The sequence below is a fragment of the Ceratotherium simum genome, chromosome 11 (assembly GCF_057802395.1).
Source record: "Ceratotherium simum simum isolate JZ-2026a chromosome 11, ASM5780239v1, whole genome shotgun sequence".
NCBI classification, from domain to species: Eukaryota; Metazoa; Chordata; class Mammalia; order Perissodactyla; family Rhinocerotidae; genus Ceratotherium; species Ceratotherium simum.
In genome coordinates this window covers 70724948-70745046 of record NC_141910.1, presented here as the reverse complement: position 1 = coordinate 70745046, position 20099 = coordinate 70724948, and the positions used below count along the sequence as shown (strand labels likewise).

At 49.3% G+C, this 20099-nt stretch overlaps 1 protein-coding gene across 1 annotated transcript in view; it reads left to right on the top strand.

Moving 5' to 3' along the window:
• The first annotated feature begins 9908 nt into the window (after positions 1 to 9908).
• The window catches only part of RNF144A (ring finger protein 144A), a 121687-nt gene continuing 111496 nt past the window's right edge, over positions 9909 to 20099 (top strand). Inside the window, exon 1 of the mRNA XM_087437193.1 lies at positions 9909 to 10078. The gene's annotated coding sequence lies outside the window, so the exon portion shown is untranslated. The remainder of the gene's footprint in view (positions 10079 to 20099) is intronic.

The window sequence follows — 20099 nt, the reverse complement described above, 5'->3', positions numbered from 1 at the left end:
ATTTAACTGAGGTATTTCAATGTATATGTTAAGGGCAAATATTTTGTGCTGCTTTTAATTATTGCTTAAGTTTACATTGTAATAATATGAAAGGAATTTTGTCTTAAGAAACCTAGAAATATCAGACATTAGTAATAGCATATTGGTTAAAAAGTATGACTTGTCCCTGTTATTTAGTGATAAATGTTATGAGAGTTGCCTATTTGCTTCTAAGTTTGAAGACAAGTGTATAACAATGTACACCTGAAATTTATACAATGTTACAAACCAATGTTACTGCAGTAAACAAAAAATAATAAAAAAGACGACTAGTGAAACCATCTGGCTGAATCATCTGAAATGGAGCCTGTCCTTTAGTCTGGAATCTGGATTCTAGTTGTTGGGTCGATAGAGAGAACCAAGATACTAAAACGAGAGCACAAAGTCACAATGAGGCTCTGTCAGGCAAGAACTCATCCTGTAGGCTGCCCTGTTGTCGAAAAGACTGTCTAATCTGCTGTGATTAGATGAAGAATAATTACGTTGTAAGATTTTAAGTGTTTGTCTTGAGTGTGTATAGGACGTCTTAGTTTTTAGGCAAATGTATATATATATTTTTCTTTTTTATGCTCCATATGTGATGCTTTTGAGTTTTGGTTTGATGTATCGTGCGATGTAATATATTAAAATATTTTTCGTACACTGCCTTCTCTCAGTGGGTCAATGTAATGAAGTCTCTCCTTGGTGCGTGTTTAAAGTAATGCCGTGCTTTTACAAACTGCCGTTGCTAAAGGCAAGCACATTTTAAAAATCAACGAGGTTATCAATAATTAATAAGCACATTTCAGACAACTCACTTGGCAACAAGATTGAGTGGAGATGAGCCACCGGGGAAAACCCTCTTTGTATTCTAGAATGAAAGCCAGCGTCTTGGGGACCTGGCATCCAACACCTGATCACATGGGAGGAAGGAATTCCTGCAGGGGACGCCAGGGATAGCACAGGCCTCCATACCACAAGTGGGCGTAGTGTCACCGTTCTCAAGATAACTTGGTCTGCAGTCCCAAGGGCAGGTGTCTGGGGTCAGAGTGCCGAGGAGGTGCAGAGTCCCTGACCCCCTGGCTCCTAGCTGTCCATTCAGGCCCTGACCCCTCAGATGCCGCAGGCTGGCCCCGAATCTGCTCCACTAGCCTGTGAGTATCAAGCGCTGCCCTTGTCTGCCCGCTCTTCCTCCCATCCCCTTTCCCAGTTCCCAGCTCTTGCAGCCAAGGGCTCCACATTCCTGGCCCCTGCGTCCACCTCCCACCCTCAGGACTCAGACTGGCCTCCTCAGGCATCCAGCATTCTCTCGGACACGCCCCTGCACTTGACCTCGGGTTACAAGCACTTACTTCTTCAGGAAGGATATGGCCTCACTACTTCCCCCATTCTGGACGCCTGCCTACCTTGGGCTCCAGCCCCAGAGGACGCAGGTCAGACCCAGGGCTTGAGACAGTGAAAGAGACTCAAGAGGCGGCATGAGTCCTTGATCACTGTTTCTGGCCTCTGACAGCCACACTTGGGGTGCACAGCTCAACATCCAGCCCTGCTGATATGGGCCCTCCCAGTCAGGGGAGGAGGAGGGGAGATTATACCGAAAGCCCACAGATGCCATGCAGGTGCCACACAGGTGCTGTGAAGATGGACTTGAAAGATGAGACAGACGTTCACAATATTTTTTTCATGATTCTAAAAATAATACACATTTAGAATGTATTTGAAAAACAGAGTAAAGCCAAGTGAAGAAAATAAAAATTACCCATAATTGTATTACCCCGAGGTAACTGCTAATTTACTTCCTATCTTTCCAGTCACGCATATTTTTAATAGAATTGCGTTCATACTCAATTTTATTTTCCACATAATATCTTCTGAAGGTTTTTAAAGCCACTTAGCATTCTTACACTTCAATGAGAACAGCCAGTTTTTAACAATTCACACTAATAGATGAGAAGAGATTCAATGGCATTCAGAAAACCACAGTTAATTTGAAAAGAAAAATCACTAGATTTGGTTTTTGTGTTGTTTACATATTTGCTTATAAATGTGAGTGTATCTCATGTTCTGGGAATTCACTTTATCTAGAAAAAAATATACGATAATAAAATCAAAGTTTTTCTGTGCAAGCCCCTTCCTGGAGGATCTGGGAAACTGCCAGTAAAAAGTAAAGCGATTTATTTTTTCATTCAGGGCCATCTCGACTTGTCCTTGTTCGATTCTGCTCCCAGTTCCGATATGGGAATGTTTTCCCTCCACCAAGCAATTCTCTGACACCAGCTGGGTGTCCTACAATTCACCTCAATTCTGACACAAGCTACCTGGAGAGAGTGTCAGATCCCACAAGACGGTCCCCTTACCACTTCACACACCAATGGCAAGTCTAGGTTGTCACCTGTGCTTCTGACCCACTGGCCATAGATTGGAGGCTCCTTTCAATTAATTTGCTAGAGTGGCTCACAGAACTCAGAGGAAAATTTTACTTACTAGGTCACTGGTTTATTATAAAAGGATATAACTCAGGAACAGCCAGATGGAGGAGATGCATAGGGCAAGGGATAGGGACAGGGCTGGGAGCTTCCACACCCTCTCCAAGGGCACCACTGTCCCAGCACCTCCTCGTGTTCACTGATCCAGAAGCTTTATGGAACTTGTCCTTTTGGGGTTTTATGGAGGCTTCATTACACAGGCATGATTGATGAAATTATTGGCCATTGGCCATCAACTCAACCTCCAGCCCCTCTCCCATCCCGCAAGGTTGGGGGTAGGACTGAAATTTCCAACCTTCTAATCACATGTTTGGTCCCCTGGCAACCAGCCCCCAACCTTAGGTACTCTCCAAAAGTCATCTTATTAACTAACAAAAGACACCTTATTGCTCTGATGACCTAGGAAATTCCAAGGGTTTTAGGAGCTCTGTACCAGTAAGGGAGACAAAGACCAAATATATATTTGTTACTATAAATCACAATATCACACCCTGAAACCCCCTTAGCTCCATGTCTGCATAGACTGACCTCTATCAGTTCTCTCTTGGGGTTTGGATTGTAATCAACTTTCGGAGAACTCCTCCCCACAAAGCAGTTGTTACTGAGGTGTCAGAAAACCTGTGTATACGTGAGGTGAGGTTGGAGCTGTGTATATTCATAAGGCATACCTCACTGCTCCTTACATCGTGACTGTGACGTCACCTTCTCCAGGAAGCCTAACAGATATTAGGCAGTCCAGTGTTGTTTGAATGGAAGTGACCTGTCTTAGCTTGGGCTGCCACCATAAAACACCACACACTGCTGGCTTAAACAAAAAGACATTTCTCACTGTTCTGGAGGCTGACAGTCCAAGATCAAATTGCCCATTTGGTTCAGCGCAAGTGATTCCTGCTGGCCTGCCCTCATGTGGCAGAGACCCACTGCTCAGTAATGCTTGGGGAGACTCACCTGGGCTCCTCAGAGTGTAGACCAGTCAGAGCCAAGATGGGAGGGAGAGGTGTTCCCTCCTTCCCTACTGCCTGAGACCAGGACTTCACATCTCTGGGTTGGGTTTTGTTGTTATTTATTTGTTTGAATCTGTGGAGCCTTCTCTTGATGATTAGGTATTGTCAATGTGTGTCTTCTTTCGGGGAAATGGGATATGACCTTACCCTGTGGTACTGTGATAAGAATAAGTTCTCAGAAATACGGCCTAATAGGTCCAACGTTCATACACGGATATGAAATGGGAGAGGAGGGAAAGGGGGAGATTGTTGATACAGATGGTAGTACATACACAAAATGGGGATGGGAGAGAGGAGGCTGCATTCTTTCATTGTAATGTCGCACTCAGTCATGTCCAGTGCCAGGCACACAGATAGCATGAGAATAACAAAAACACTGGGTGCTCAGGACGGGCAGAAAGATTAATTGACCTAAAGGAGCCATGGAGATGTCACCAAAGGCACCAGCCGTGAACTGAAGTTTGCCACACTGTCAAGGAGTAGGGAGTTTATGTGTGTGTGGTGTTGTGTTGCCGGTGGTGGTGGTGGTGGGATGTGTGTGTGTGTGTGTGTGTGTATGTAGAGAGAGAAGTTTTCACGGACTGTCTGTATTTTGAGGAGATGGAATAGTCCAAGACTGAGTACATTTAAAATCACAGCAGAAAAAAAAGTTAAATACAAACAGACAAAGCAGTTCTTAGAAACAAACACAATAAAGCAGTCTGTAACAGGTTCTCCAAGTCTGTTTAGGCCCAGAAAGGGTCTCTGCAGCCCGAGTCCTATTCTTACTCTCCAGGTTCCTCCAGAAGTTTCCACCCGCAGTTGGTATCCAAGGCTCCGCAGATCCTGCCCGAAGCCCACCTGCCACCCTCATTTCTAACAGACAAACCCACTGCCCCACCAAACCAGAGGACCCATCGTGGGGGGAATGTGTTTCCTGACTCTCCCCTTCCAGATCCTGCTGGAGCTCTTCCCCACTCTCCACTTACTGTCTCGGGTTGGATCCTGGGAAACAGGCTCTGAGATGGAAATTTCTGGCAGGAGCTCCTCTTGGGAATGGCACCTGTAGAGAGTTGCGGGAGCAGAGGACCTGGGATGTCATTGCAACAGAGCCTCAGCTGGTAGAACTCTGGGCTGGACCCTTCAGGGCTGGTCCAAGTTATTTAAGGCAAGCGGGGCAGGCCTTTAACTCTGTATGCACCAATTATTGGAAGCAGCTGCCTCCAGAAAGGGTGTGAATTGGGGTGCAGCAGGGCAGCTCCCTTTGGCAGAGGCTGATTCCCAGGAAGTAAGCCATCAACACCCCACACTCCAGCAGCCAGGGGAGTGAGGGCCTTGCTTTTGTGGAAGGGGCTGCACAAAGCACTCCAGCACCCACCACGCCAGTCAACTCTCCCCCAAGCCCTGTTCAGTGGATGGAGCACCATGTCTCGTCCCTACTCCATCCTTTATTTTAAACCTCTCAGACATTACACCCACGGCCACACCCAGTAGGACTGAGCTCTGGGAGGCCCACATATTGTCCTCACTCTGTCCTGGTTTCCTTAAGGTGTTCCCTTTTTGCCTGTCTGAACCTCAATTCCTTTCAGATTCCTGTATTTTCCTGGCTCTTGGCTACCTGCTCAGATATGCACTCACATCTAGGACCTAATGACTTACTTAGCCGGCACTGCACTTTGGCTTTCCTTAAGACACGGTACAATAAATTACTGCTAGTCAAACCAGTCTGTAATGAATGCATTAGTTAGTGTAGACTAGACTACACAACACGGTAGTAACAAACATACCCTTACATTTCAGTAGCTTAACACAGGCAAGTTTATGTTCTCTGAGGAATTGTCCTACCAAGAGGCAACCCAGAGATCCAGGTGGATTCCTTTTTGTGGTCCAACCATCTCAGTAGGTGGCACTACGATCACTGTGATGGGGACGGCAAGGTAGAGGTCTTGTAATCTTCTGTCTGCCTCAGCCCGGAGGTGGCCCTCCTGCCCACAGTCCATTGAAAAAAAAGAGTCACATGCCCTCACCTAACTGCATGGGGCTGGGACATGGGGAGAAGCACACGGGTATTTAGTGAGCATTAACTGTCTGCCCACAATTAAGTCCACGTGATGTTGAATGTAATTTAATCATTCCATTCCAAAGCCTTTTAAAATTCCGTCCAGCCACAAGGGCCATATTCTATTGATTACTATAGAAAGGGAGTGTAATGAAACATGAAAAGAACTCTGAATTAGCCAAGAACCTCAAGTAATAGCGCCATTTATGCCACTAGCTAGCAGTGATCTTGGAACTGTCAAGGGCCACTTTAAACCTCAGTGTTTCCATACTAGAAGTGAAAAAATCAGACTCAACTTTCTCTCTGGTCTAAAGGTCTATTCAGAATCTACAGAATTTGCCTCAGAGCCATATAGGAGAGCTAGATAGCAGAGAGTTGTGGATGACAAGATTCATTTAGTTCATTCCACAAGTATTAATTAAGTGTCTAGAACTTGTCCTTCCTGTGCTGGATATGCTGCTGAGCAGGACAGAAAATGTTTCCACTGTCTGGGAGGATGCCAGGAGAAATATTTTTACTTTTTTATTAACATAGTAACCTTCTCGTTTATTATCGTTTATTTTACCACCTTTGTAATTTTAATTTTTATTATGACACTGGTTCTCTAAATTGTAGTCACGCATGGGCACCTTCCAGATGCTTGTATTAGTTCGCTAGGTCTGCAGAAACAAAATACCATGGACTCAGTGGTTCAAACAACAGAAATTCATTCTCCCATGGTTCTGGAGGCCAGAAGTCTGAGGTTAAGGGATTGGCAGAGTTGATTCCTTCTGAGGGCTGTGAGGGAGAATCTGTTCCAGGCCTTCTCTTAGCTTTTGGTGGTTAGCTGGCAATCTTTGGCATTCCTTGGTTTGTGGAAGCATCACTTGATCTCTGCCTTCATGTTCACATGGCGTCTGCTCTGTGTGTGAGTCTGTCTTCAAATTGACCTTGTATAAGGACACCAGTCATATTGGATTAGGGCCCACTCTACTCCAGGATGACTTCATCTGAACTCATTATATGTGCCATGACCCTATTTCCATATAAGGTCATATCATTAGGTGGTGGGGGTTAGAATTTCAACATATGAATTTGGGGGACACAATTCATCCATGGTGGCACTGTTGTTAAGTGACTGCAAGGATGAATTTCAACCTTCACTTCTTTTTCTTTCTTGAAGTTTTGTTTTTCTTCCTTAAGCTATTATTGTTTGTTATTTTGACCACACATTTTATTGCGATAGTAATGTAGGTTGGCTTTTTTGCATCTTTTCTCCTGGTGTTCTAGGAAAATAGCTCAAGTCTTGCGTTTTTTCTAGCTCCAGTAGTGTTTGCAGAGCTGAAGGCAGAGCTGCCTGAAGACAACCTCTCTGCCTCCCATCTTACGTGGATGCTCCACCCACAGAAGAGTTATTTGGGATGTCTAGGATGGAAAAGAAAGGCAGGAGGCCTTTGAGGGGATGGTGGCAGGCATGTGGACAAGGGAAGCTTTCCCAAGAAGTTCTGAGAGTGGCAGGGACTTGGCATTGCCCTGGGAGGTGGGGAATGTCTCAGGCCTCCTGGCCCACCTGGGGAGCTGTGCAGATGGACGAGAAGCTGTGTGCAGCCTGCTTGAAAGAGATGGCAGGGCTTGGAGGAGGCTGTCACTGAACCTAGGGATGGGCTGAGGATGATAGGTTATGTCCCACATCCCAGCACCATGAAATCCCCGAGATTCCTGTGTGTCCCAAGGGAGACAGTCAGAACAACGGTGACATTTAATTGCCTGCTACCCTGTAGAAATAATTACATTTAAATTAATTTTAAAAATTAAAGAACTGAGAATTTTCTGTGCTTATAGAATGTGTGATTACAAATTTGTACAAACTCCATTGTCAAAAAAGCTTTTATTTTGAGCCATGAGTGTGAATCTTGAGCTCCCCTCAATTTTATGTCTAGACGGGAAACTTGAGAATGGAATCCCATTTCTTCAGCCTCTGGACCATTTACAGAGACACTAATTTTCTGGTCTGTTTACCATCTTGCCCATAGTAGGTAATCAAAAAGATGCTTGTTCAATGAGTGAAGGATGAGTCACAAGCACTTAGAAACAAAGGGTATCTTTTAAAATGGACTTGACATGTCAAACCTCTGAGTGAGATGGTTCAAAGTCATGACTCGTGCAGTGAGTTGGACTGAAAATCAAGCAGTGATGAGTGGAAATGACCTTGAGAGCCACAGGCAGCTTGTTGGAAAGAACTGGGACGGCTGCCCCGAGGCAGAGCTCAGAGTAGGTGATTTCACTCCATTTATTGAGCACTTAGGATGCTCAAGGCCCTTTGGGGAATGCATAGAAAAATGACTTCATCACTGTTCTACAGAATCTTAAGATCTAATACGAGACAGTAAATATCCAAAACATGAAGTATGACAGATGCCATGACTAACAGACACAAACTAAATATTACACAAGTTCAGGGATCCGGGACTAGGGAAAGTGGTGACATTGGGAAGACTTCATAGAGAAAAATCACCTTTGAGATGCATTGTGTGGACTGCTGCAAATTGGATTATCAATGATGATGTCCTCTTTCCCCATCTCCCCAACAATGATTGCTTTAACCAAGACAAACGAACATGGGAATAAGGTCACACACGTGTCTCTACCTAAGTAGTTACAAGCCTCGATTACACAGTTGGGTAAGAGATTGGTTTTGCCCCTCAACCCCCTCCCTGCCCACTCCAGATGCTCCTTCCCAGCTCCTCCAACTTGAATTCTATGCCATTTACAGTAGAAATGTCTGCATCTCAGTGTGAACTGATTCACCACAGAGCACACGGGATCACCTCCACTCCCTGTGTATCTGCAGTCATCATCATTCATTTAACCATCCATTCATAAGCAGTATCACACCTGCACTTTCCTGGTACCACGGTCAGAGTATAGGAGAGATGTATTTTCCATGAAGCTCGGGCCTTTATGCAGAACCATTTTCATCTTCTAGTGAGAGGGTGGAGTAACCAAGTGTTGGGATTCTTCCCACTGGGCCCTCTTCTTGACTAATGCCATTTCTACAAAGAATTTGACAGAGACATCAGAAGGCAAGTGCTCATTCATATCTTTGAGGAGGGGAAATATTTACCAGAATAACTTCTCAGTGTAGAGGAGACAGATTTATATTTTTTAAAAAGATGTGTATGTAGCAGGGGAAGACAAATTATGCAGAGTGTGTCAAGATAGCTAAGAATCTTGTAGTGTAATTGTTTCAGGGAAATGAGACAAATAATAGCTAAGGACCACGAAGTTCCTACAATTTGCCAGCTATGATGATAATGCTTTATGCATAGTTGACTTATTTAATCCCTCCCAGGATCTCTATGATACACATACTGTTACCACCTGCATTTTTCCAGATATGAAAATTGAAGCACAAAGAAGTTAAGTAACTCACTTAAGGTCTCAGGGCTGGTAGGTGATAGCATTAGAAGTCAGAGCTGACAGTGTGGAGGGTATGGTGTTAAGGAAGAAAGATATTATGGCAGGTTTCCCCATAATTCTCGAGAAAAGAGTCTATGCATTGATGGAGGAATTCTTTCATAGACACCGATAAGTTTTGTTCAGATACGCGTGCCTGCCAGACGTCGAATTGAACACTTGCGGAACTTCTAGTAGAGGGAGCGGCAAAGATAAATCTTATAGGAATTCTGCCTTCAAAGATCTGACTCCAAAAAGCTAGAACCCCTAAGAATAGGAAATGAATTGCTATGCCTGGATCTCGGGTATCCACAAAACTGAGGGACCCTCCACGTTGCCCCCTCTTCTCCATCCCTCAAAGCAACCAGGTATTGGGATGGAAAGACAGTTCACGTGACGCCGGTATAGAAAGGCCCTCAGCCTTCACTGCAACGTCCTCATACGACAAGGCACGGAGCTCAGGTTCTGGGAAGCCCAGTGGCGTGCTCCTGTTTGTCGGGTCCGTGGCAGAGCCGGGACCTGACCCCAGGCACTGGTGCCCAGCCCGATGCTCCTTCTATCACCTGGCTAAGAGGGTTTGATTGGGTCACCTATTTCTTTCCTAGCTTACTGCTTTCCCCCCGCAGAGTGTGGGCATCAGGGGTCCGTCTTCCGGCGGCCAGACAAGGAACCTCGGGTTCGCCTCAGTGGCCGTCGGCTTCTCGCGGTCCTCGGGTGGCCAGGCGCCTCCCCGGGCCTGCGCGGCGAGGGCGGGGCGCGGGCGGGCGGCCGGGCGGCAGGGGGCGCTGCGCGCCGGGCGGGGGCGCGCGGCCGAGCCTGGGCCCCGCGTCTTTGTGCCGCTCGCCGCCGCCCACTCTCCCCCCGCGGGCTGTGCGCCCCGGCTGGAGGGCGGGCAGGGAATAAAGGGCGGCTCCGGGCTGGACGCGGGCGCGAGGCGGCAGGCGGCGGGCGGCGGGCACCCGGCCCCGGAGAGCGGACACCGCCGCCGGACGGCGGACAGCGGGCACCGGACGCCCGACATCGCGCGGAGCGCGCGCAGCCCCTCCCGCGGCCGAGCAGGAGCGGCGGCCCCCGGGGCCCCGGCCGCGCGGGACCAGGTGGGTGACGCGCGTCCCCTTTGTGTCGGCATGACGGCCGCGGGGCGCGGCCGAGGGACGTGGCTGTGCGGAGCCGGCCCCGGGCTCGCCCCACGCCGGCCCAGCCGGGTCCCTGGCCCTCGGATCGGGGCGGGCCGAGGGTGGCTGGCAGGGTCCGCGGATGGGGACCCGCCGGCTTCGTGCCGAGGGCTCCACCCTGGCCCTGCCTTGCCCCTCGGTGGCCACAGCGCCGCGGCCGCTTGGGAACCTCGGGTCCCGTCTGCAGCGCTGCGTCTCTGGGCGCCGGTCCGGCGGGCGAGGTGGCAGACGGGGGCCTCTTTTGGGTGCGGGGCCACCCGCAGGCCGGGGACGACGACGTCTCGGAAAGGGCGAACGGCCGGGGCGCGGGGAGGCGGCGGGCGGGTCAGTCTGGCCGGAGTGGGCCGGGTGCCGTGGGTCCTGCGCTTTGCACATCCAGGCGCCCAGATGATCGCGGCCGCTGTCTTCCTCCCTCGAAGGCTTCCTTTACTGAGGGGCGTGTGGGGGAGTTCCCTGCGGGTCTCCCCCATCCACCCTCCAGCAGAGGCTCCCCAGCTCCCCCGCACCGTCCTGGGCGCCCAGCACTCTTCACTTGTGGAAACCTGAAGGCTCAGGATCACGGAGGAAGGGGTTACTTGTACCGTAATGATCTTCATAGGCAGGTCTCAGGATGGTCAGTCCTAAAGTTCTCTCTCTCTTTTTTCCAGTGAATAAAAAAAAAAAAAAAAAGCCCATTCAACAAATATCCTGTACTTTCCTTGTGCTCTGTGGAAGGCAGGGTAAGGGAGAAAAGCGAGATAAGGCCCCAGGGGAGTATCCCGGAGTGGGTCCTGCTGCCCTGGTGGGAGGGGGATCTGGTCCCTGTACTAGAAAGAGACCCCACATCCTGCTTTGAACAGTTATGGGAAGGAAGCACTTTCCTGGGAGTGGAGCCTGGGGATCTAGTAAGGACAGGCTCCAGTGAATCTGGCCAGGGGCTGCCCTCAGGGGAGAGGTTAGCCTGCAGAGAAGATGCCTGTGGAGCTGTGGGAGTTCCCAGGAGGGGGAGGCAGGAGGAAGAGGCAGGACTGCTTTATGAGGAGGAGTATTGAGTCAAAGCTTGAAGCGGGGCAGGTCCAAGGTGGTAGGAAGAGCCAGTGGCCAGAGGGAACTGCCCAGCAGAGAAGGAGGGTGGGAACTCAAGGTCTGTGCTGGGGACTTTCCCATGGACCTGGAGCCCAAAGGCTCCTGTGATTGTATTCCCTCCCCCAGTACTAATAATAGGGACCTGATCTCTTGCAGCTTTCTAGTGCCTTTTTAATTTTTGTTTTTATTATTTTTTAAAGAGTGCAAAGGGATTATGACTGGAGAGGTCAGATGGGGACAAATCATGAAATCTGAATTCCAGGCCAAGTTGGGTCTTGATCCTGTGGCAGTGGGAGCCATTGATGGTTTCAGAGGAGGAGAGTGAGTGAACTGAGCCCTGCTTTAGAGTGATTAAGGCAGTGTTGAGGGAAGGGGGAGTGTGAGCTTTGGAATCAGACCCCCCCCCCCACCTGCACTGCTTTTCGGTGGGTCAAGCATGGATTGAGGACCTCATGAAAAAATGGGATACAAATAAACTAATTTTACTGGCATGGAAAATTTCCATATTCAGCACAGTTGGAATCGGAAAGTTCATGTGTTTAAAGAGGCCCTGATTCTAATGTCAGTACCCTGGAAGGAGAATGAAGGGCAAACTGAAATGCTGGGGGCAGAGCTGCAGCTGGCAAATGAATGATGTGGGTGCCCACAGGCGACTATGGTGCTTCTCTGTGGACTTACTGTGGTTTGGGACTTGGAAGGGACCACACACACTGTTCAGTTGAGGCTGCTGGTGTCCAGCGGGTGAACGTGCCACTCAGCCAGACAGCGGCAGGGCCAGACGCTAGGAGCCACGTAGTCTGTTTTTTCCACTGTGGTTCATAATTTGGCCCCGCCGCCTTCTTTTGTTCAAATTTCTCCTCCTCTTGGGAGCCTTTCTCTCTGGTAGTAGAGACAGGGAGAGACTTGTCCTCCTAGATTGAGAATCACAGAGCTAGATGGTCATCACAGATTCCTAGCTCAGTCCCCTCATTGTGACCTTGAGGACACTGTGGCTCGGAGAGGAGAGGTCAGGGACCCCAGCCACACAGAGAGCTGTGGCCGGCCTGGGACTGTCTGCTGTTCTTCTCTCTGCACTTGAGCTGGGGAGGATGGAGACACGCCAGCTGGCTTGGGGGTTTGGTGGTCTGGAGCTACTCTGGCTGGTATTGAGCCCTCAGACTCTTTGGGGAATCTGGCCAAGCAAGGACTCCCCCTGAATTCCTGGGGTGCGGGATAGAGGCAGCCAAGAGGCGATGAATAGCATGGAATGTTTTATTCACTCTGGGTACCTTCCTACCTTGGAGATCCAAGAACCAAGTTGAAGGTGCCTTTCTTTAAGACTAGAAAAGTCATTTGAGGTAATCATTTCCAAACCAGCCTCCTCTGTCTTTTGTTTCTGCACTACTGACACACATGAATACCTTTTCTTAATTAGAGAAAGAAATTAAATTGAAGCAACTGTTCACATACCTGCTGGGAATTAGGGCTGAAGGACAGAGTTTGTACAACTCTCTGACCCACCTGTGTGACCTTGGGCAAGGGTCTTCACCTCCTTGCATGCCCCCAGTTCCTTCAGCTGTAAGACTAAGGTGTTGGTCTAAATGATTTCCAAGATCCTGAAATAAAAATGTGTTGACTTAAAGGTCTTTTCCAGGAGAATCAATATTTTAGAACTACTCACCAAATGCAAGCCTTTGTAAGGACTTTTGCAAAAAGAGTGGCTTTTCTCAAAGGTGTTATGTTGAGAGATGAGACTTTGAAGAGGGTGGTTCATTGGTGATGAGAGTCCCCATCCTCCTTCATTCCTGGAATCTAGAACCTGAATTGGAACCTGTTTCCCGAATGGCCTGCAGACTCTGAGAGCAGGGCTTTCTCTAGGGAGCAAATTGACCAGCTGGATACAGTGTTATAGAGAAAAATAAGTTCCTGGATAGGATGCAGAAGTGTGTCAACCAATATCTTCCAGTCTTCTAAAGTGTGACCCTGGAGAGAGAGGAGAGAGTAGTTACTATTCATTTAGTGTTTCCCATTACTGGGCACTGGTAGGAGGTGCAGTGCATGGCTGTGGATTCAGGCCTCACACAGCCCCACAGGACAGGCCGCACAGGTAGTGCTACTGTCCCCAGCTTACAAAGGAGAGAGGTGCAGCGAAGAGCGGTTGTGTCGTCGTCCAAGGCCACGCACGTGGTAAAGGTTGAAGCCTGGTGTTGAGCTCAGAGTCCTGCAGAAAAGGCTATATTCTGTGCCCTTCAGGAGGCTGTGTCTCAGGACGGAAGCCACCACGCTGACAGATTGTTCTAGCAGTGGGGTCGGGGTGCAGAGTGCAGTGGGGCGTGGGAGGGGCGCCACATTCTGCCCGGTGGTGAGGAGAGCAACCGGAGCCGGTGATGCCGTGCTAGGATGTCAAGGATGAGTCCAGGTTAGCCAGGCTAACTGGGGGGTCCAGGTCAGATTCTGGGCCTGGGAACAGCAAGAAACAGCCTGGGGGGCAGGGAACTTGGAGCCAGCACAGTGAGGCTGCTGCTCTGCCACTGTCGTGTTCGAGGTTGGGCCGGCTGTCTCTGAAGGTGGGGTTTTCACTGTTTGGTTTTGGAGCCTCTGTCCCTGTAAGTATTCCCTCAATCCCCGTCCCACCCCCAGGTCTGCTTGGTAGAGGTGAGAGGGTTCTGGGAAGCTGCGGGGACCCACAGGCAGCGACTGCTGCTTTTACAACCCGGAACGTGTCTCTGTCTTCAGAGTCACCTGAGCAAGGCTGGCATGATTCCCCGGCGATAACAGCCTGCAGCCTGCGGGTGAGAACCTTTGAGCTGGAAGTGAGCCCAAGGGAAGGAAGTGGCAGTGCAGGCTTGGGTGACTTCTGCTCCTTCCAGCACAGCTCTGTGGGCAGGAACCCAGTGCAGAGCTAGTGGAGCAAAGGGGAGGATTTCACATCCAGAACGTGGGTATTGACAGCGTCTGTCAGTTGGATTGTTGGTTAAACAGGGTTTGTGTCTGTCCTTAGAATGCCTCTTACATAATGGTTTCCCTGGGACACTTTTTGGCTTCCAAAGGGTGGGTTTTCGTGGAACAGGGCATGCTTGATGTTGGAGCGGCAGCGTTTTAAGGTTATCTGGAGGGAGGTGGGGCTGTGCAGACTGCGTTGAACAAGAAGAGCATGCCTGCCTGACTTCCACTGGCCTCCTGTTAGCCATGCAGCCAGCCGTCCCCTTACAGTCTGTCTCTGCACCCAGGACACATTAACTGGCCAGCGACGAGGCAGCGTATGACCCTCCCCACTCGCCGTCCATCTCTGGCTTGCTTGCAGGCGCTCCCATGTTCCAGAATGGCACCCCTTGCCATCCCCTGCTGGCCCCTCCCCAGTGAGGCTTGCCCACATCCCCTGCAGGAAGGGCAGCCTGCTGGTCAGAAAGGCTGTCACTCTCTTCCACTTTGTGGGTGGGGGGTGTCCCCTTCACAGAAATGTGCAGACCTCCAGTCAAGTGACCCCTTCTTCCTCAAGGTGAAACGTTCTCTTCAGTAGGTGTCTTGAAGGCGGTGTCAGAGCAGGTGGTGTTCAGCTGTCCTGGGATGCAGTGCCACGATCCAGTGTTGTCCCTCCTTATTCTCTCCACTGACCTCTTGTCACTTTCCCGCTGAGACACCATTGCCTGTTAAGTCACGACGTGCCTCTGGGTTGAGATTTCGAGATTCCCCACCACTTGGTTCCAGCCTGTCTTTCTAGCACTGATCTCTCAACAGCCTCCACACTTATGCCCTGGGACATTCTCCCATCTCCATGTGCCAAATTCCTGATGACCCTTCCAGGCTCAGCACACATGACGCCTTTTTCTTAAAGCTATAGGAGCATTAGTGTGGGGACTGTGGAGCTGCTTCTCTAGTACTGACATCTTACAGCCTGGAGGCGTGTGGAGCAAGGAGGAGGGTGCACCTCAGGCCTAAGGCTCCAGCCAGGTCCCCTCCCATCCAGGCCCCTGCTTCCTCTTTCTCCCCTCTGCGTCTGCGAGTGGAAACGTCCTCTCTACCAGGTGCTTCCATAGCAACTCTTTTTCAAAACCTGTAGTTGCACTTAAAACTCTCTAATCTAATTGTAGTGATATATGTGACGGTCCTGTTTCCTCTACTACATTATAAGTGCTACATGGGCAGGACCTTACTCATGTTTGCATTCCCTTGGTGCCTTATCATGCTCTTTCTAAATGCATTTTTGTGAAGTGATTAAATACAAGATAATCTGCCCCAGGTTTCAAGAGGGAAGCTGTGGGCGGATTATCAATGAGGAAATGGGATTCGCATTTACATTCTGTGCTCTGGCAGGATCTGAGCAAATCCCAAGATATGGGTCTCTTTTTGGGAGGTCAGGCCACAGAGCAACACACCTCAGGACTGTAAGAAGCTGAATGAGAAGTGGGTGGGAATGCTGGCTTAGGTTGGAGGGTGAAGACCGGAGCGTCTGGCCCTGGTGGCCTGGGATGCAGAGAGGAAGCCCTTACCAGTCTGGCTCCTGTGATCTTGCAGACATCAGACAACGCCAGTTCCAGTGTCTCACACGGATGGCGAGCCTTGTGTGGGCTGGCTGGAGGTGGTCCTGTACCTAGAGGCACTCTGTGGTGCAGAGGAGGATGGGGCAGGAGAAGCGGGCCTTGCCCTGCAGTGCTCCTAGTCCAGCAGGCGAGCTGCGATGAGGGGACAGCGACCCACAAGGACCAGAATGTGCTCATCCAAGTGTGTGTTATGGGAACTCTGGTGGAGTGGATGGAAATGACTGACGGCAACTGGAGTGAATGTGGGTAGACTTCGAAGAGGAGGGGAGAACAGAGAAGAGGGTGCTGCATGCTGGCGTGGAAGGGGACGAAAGATTTGGGACCAAGCGGGATTTGTTCTTGAGGATGTTGGGTCAGGGCCGGTGGGAGGGCCCGGGGAAAGGAGAGGGAGGTGGGGCTTAATCAGCCTTAAGAGTGTAGATCTTTCTAATGAAAGATTGGAGTGCTCTAGGTAAAGAGGTGTCAGAGTTCCTAGAAAGTCTTTTTGCCAGGTAAATACAGTGTGGGCCATCGAGTCATGTGGTTCTTATATGGGAGTTGAAGAATAGGTGCTAAAGATGCTATAAAGTGCGTGCACAGTAATTCATGGAATTCAGCGTATTCTCTGTCTCTGTGGAATCCATGTCTTGAGTGACTTACCTTCTCCTTTGGTCTCTGGTGCCATTTTGCATGAGGCTCAGAAGCCTCACATAGGGTGTGTATTCCGAGAGAACTTAGCCTTGGAGAGTGTGAAGGCTTGCAGAGATTCTGGGAACCAGCCGTTTGTTATGCGATTGAGAACATAAAGAAACAAATGGTCCCATAAATTAATTTTTCCTGACAGCCCCAGTTGCCACACAGTACTTCTTGGTAGCACATGCACTGGTGCATAATAGTCCTAGGACAATGGGATAAAAAGAGCTTCCAGAAGACTTTCAGAGCTGGCGCCTCCAGATCTGAATGTGTTGGCTAAAACTGTGTGTTTCTTCCTAATCACTTGGCAGGGGCGAGGCAGTCCCAGGCCCTGTGGATGAGACAGAGCTGGCTCTCTACAGATACCACAGTTGCTTCTTTCTTCTTTACGTCTCAATGAGACGTTACCCACGGGCCCTGAGAACTGAGGCATTCTGGTTGGGAGAGGCCAGCAGACTGGTGGATAGGGCCGGATGTAATAGAAAAAAGAAGAAAAAAGGTATTATTATTCTATCACCTCATGGGACCTTAAGAAACTGCCTCTGTGTCAGCCTGTATTTTACCCTCCTCCCCATCTGATATCTTCACAACTTCGCTCGTGGTGTCCTCATGCATAGAAGCAATGCTGTAGTCTCAGTGTCGTATGCCCCATATTCGTATGTTGAAACCTAATCCCTAAAGGGATGGTATTAGGAGGTGGGGCCTTTGGGAGGTGTTTAGGTCAAGAGGGTGGAGCCCTCAGGAATGAGATTAGTGCCCATTTTTAAAAATAAAATAGACCCCAGAAAGCTCCCTTGCCCCTTCTGCCATATGAAGACACCATGAAAAGATGGCCGTCTATGAACCAGGAAGTGGGCTCTCGCCAGACACCAAATCCACCAGCACCTTGATCTTGGACTTCCCAGCTCCAAAAACTGTGAGAAATAAATGTTTGTTGTTTATAAGCCACCCATTCTATTTGGCTGTTGGCTGTAATTGTATGAATGGACTAAGACAGGCAAAAATGGCTAGTCACCAGTCATACTGGAGTGGGGCCCACTCTATTGATCTCATCTTAACTTGATCATCTGCAAAGACCCTAACAAGGTCACATTCGCAGATACTGGGAGTCACACAATTCAACAAATATCTGCCAGTGCCAGGTAGTACATGCTTGTATGTATTTGTCTGTTACTGTGTGTTTGACTGGCAACAGGGCACTTAGTAACAAGGACTTACACAGACGGCTTTCTGTTTCCCAGAGACAAGGCATGGAGGGGGTGGGTGCCGGCACTGGTGCAGCTGCCCTGGGCTGTTACCAGGAACCCATGTCCTCTTGTTGCTCCGTGTCCTTAGCATGTATCTTTTGCCCTCACGCTGGTCGCCCTGGCGTCCAGATGGCTCTCCATGGCTGCCAGCTCACATCTGTGTTTAAGGTTGCAGTAGAGGTGGGGGGAGATGGTGTCGGCTACATCTGTCCCTTATTATCAGGAAAGAACAAGCTTTTCCCAAAGCACCACAGCCGCCTCTGTTCCTGTCCTGCTGGCTGGAGCTGGGATGTGTGGCAACACCCGGGAGTAAGAGACGCTGAGAAAGTGAGAGGCTGCAAGAGCTGGGAGGAGCATCCTTGAGAGGACTGGATGAGACAGAGCAGAAAACCCCGCCCAGTGTGGTGCGTGGGCAGGCTCAGGTTTCAGGTTTGGTAAATGGTTTTTTCTTCTCTTACCTGCTCTTCTTGGAGAGGGAGGAATCCCTACAGGATGATGTCCAGACCTGCGTGCACATGGCTTGCTTGTTCTCGGTGTTGTGCCGATATGGTCTCTGCACACCTCTGCCTTCCATGAACATTTGGTTGCAGTGAGGGCTGGGAACCACAATTCTGTCTTGTTCATTTCCGTTTCCCTCTGGCCCCTGGACAGTGCTTGGCACACAGTAGGTGCTCAGTAAATCTTTGTTGAACTTAATAAGCATCTTTTCCCTTCAAAGACATTTGAGTCCAGAAACAGTCTCATCCATTCATTCTTTCTCTTGTTCATTTACCTATTCATTTGGCACAACCTCCTTGGTGCTGGGGGTTCAAAGGCAGATTTGGGGATATACAGGGATGGTGAGGACATGCAGAGAGGGAGGGAAGGGGGCTCGTGAGGCCTTCTAGAACAAAACAGGGTATGGCGTTCTGTAATCAACAGGGCAGGTATTAAGAGATTAAACTTTTGGAATTTTATAAATTCCAGTTTCACTCTAGTGAAAACAACCAGCTGGGACACATAGGAATCCCTGTTCATCCAGCAATGTGGCTTACTCTCCATTTCTCCTATTTGTGAAATAGTTCAAAATTTAAAGTACATGGTTTTTAATATGCTGAATAAATATTTACTGAGCCCCCACCGTAAGCCAGGCACTGGGCTATGGAATGCGTTGACGTGAATACCTCTCAGAAGGTAATGTTTCCAGTTTGTCCTGAAATGAATGTGCTGTTCCCGCAGCAGAGTGGCCAAGGGGACAGTTCTTATCTGTTAATACTTTAATCGCTCCCAGGATTCTTTCCCCTTTGGCCCGGAGCCCTGCTGCCTTGACAGTGACCTTGTTTTCTCTCAGTCTCCAGCCACGTGCAGCTGGTTCAGCTTTTTCTCTTGGAGGACCAGATCGACTGCCCACAGAGGCCACTAATTGGAGGCCTTGGGCTGTGTCCTGCTGGCCTGGCAGATAAGGCCTCTCTCTCAAGGACTGTGTTTATCTGGGGAGGGTAGGACCTCTTCCTGGTACAGCGAGAGCAAACCAAATGCAGACAGGCAGAGGGGAGTGCGGATCGAGAGCGAGGCTGTCCAGGCGCCGCTCACTGCCCCCGAGCCCTTGAACTGTGGCCAGTCCCAAGTGAGCTGTGCTGTGAGTGAGCAAAGCATCTAGTTTCCAAGACCTTAGGTGAATAACAGAATGTAAAATATCTCAGTAATAACTTTTATATTGATTACATGTCAAAATGCGTTTGACTATATTGAGTTAAACAAACTATATTACTACAATTAATTTCTCTTTCTTATTTCCTTTTTTTAATATAGATACCAGAAAATTTAAAATTACATGTGCAGCTCACCTTGTATTTCCTCAGACATCTTGGAGAAGTGTGTTTCTTTCGAGGTCAGCAGGCCTTTTGACCAGCTCTGTCCCTTTCTCGAGAGCGTGCGGCCCTGGGACAGGGCTTACCTGCACTGAAGGGCCACACGGTAGCCTGTCTGGTCTTGGTGTGTGCCGTGTTTTCAGTGCCACTCGACAGCTCTCATTTCGTGTCTTGAGTTTAGTCGTGAACACTCAAGATTCCTGCCTGACCTGGTCCATTGGACACCTTCTCAGACTGAACTGTTGACCTAACTCAGCTCACTTCAGTATCAATTCAGATGCAAAAGTCCTTGGACTTTTTTTCTGAATGTATAACATGAGGGGCTTGGGTTAGATGAACCTAACGCTCTTCCTTACAAAACTCCTCGATCGCTGGTTTGGAATCTCCCTTGACTTGCACCTTCGCCTCAGGTTAACTCCTGACTTCCCCTCTGAGTCCACCTGTCTCTCTCACAGCTTCCACTGTGTTTCTCCTTGAACCTTGGCATTCTCCCCGCCCTCCTTCAAGGATCGAGTCAAAAGCACCCGCCAAATCTTCCATATGTGCCCAGTGAAGACTGGCCGAGAGGAACCTCTCCCGTACATATCTC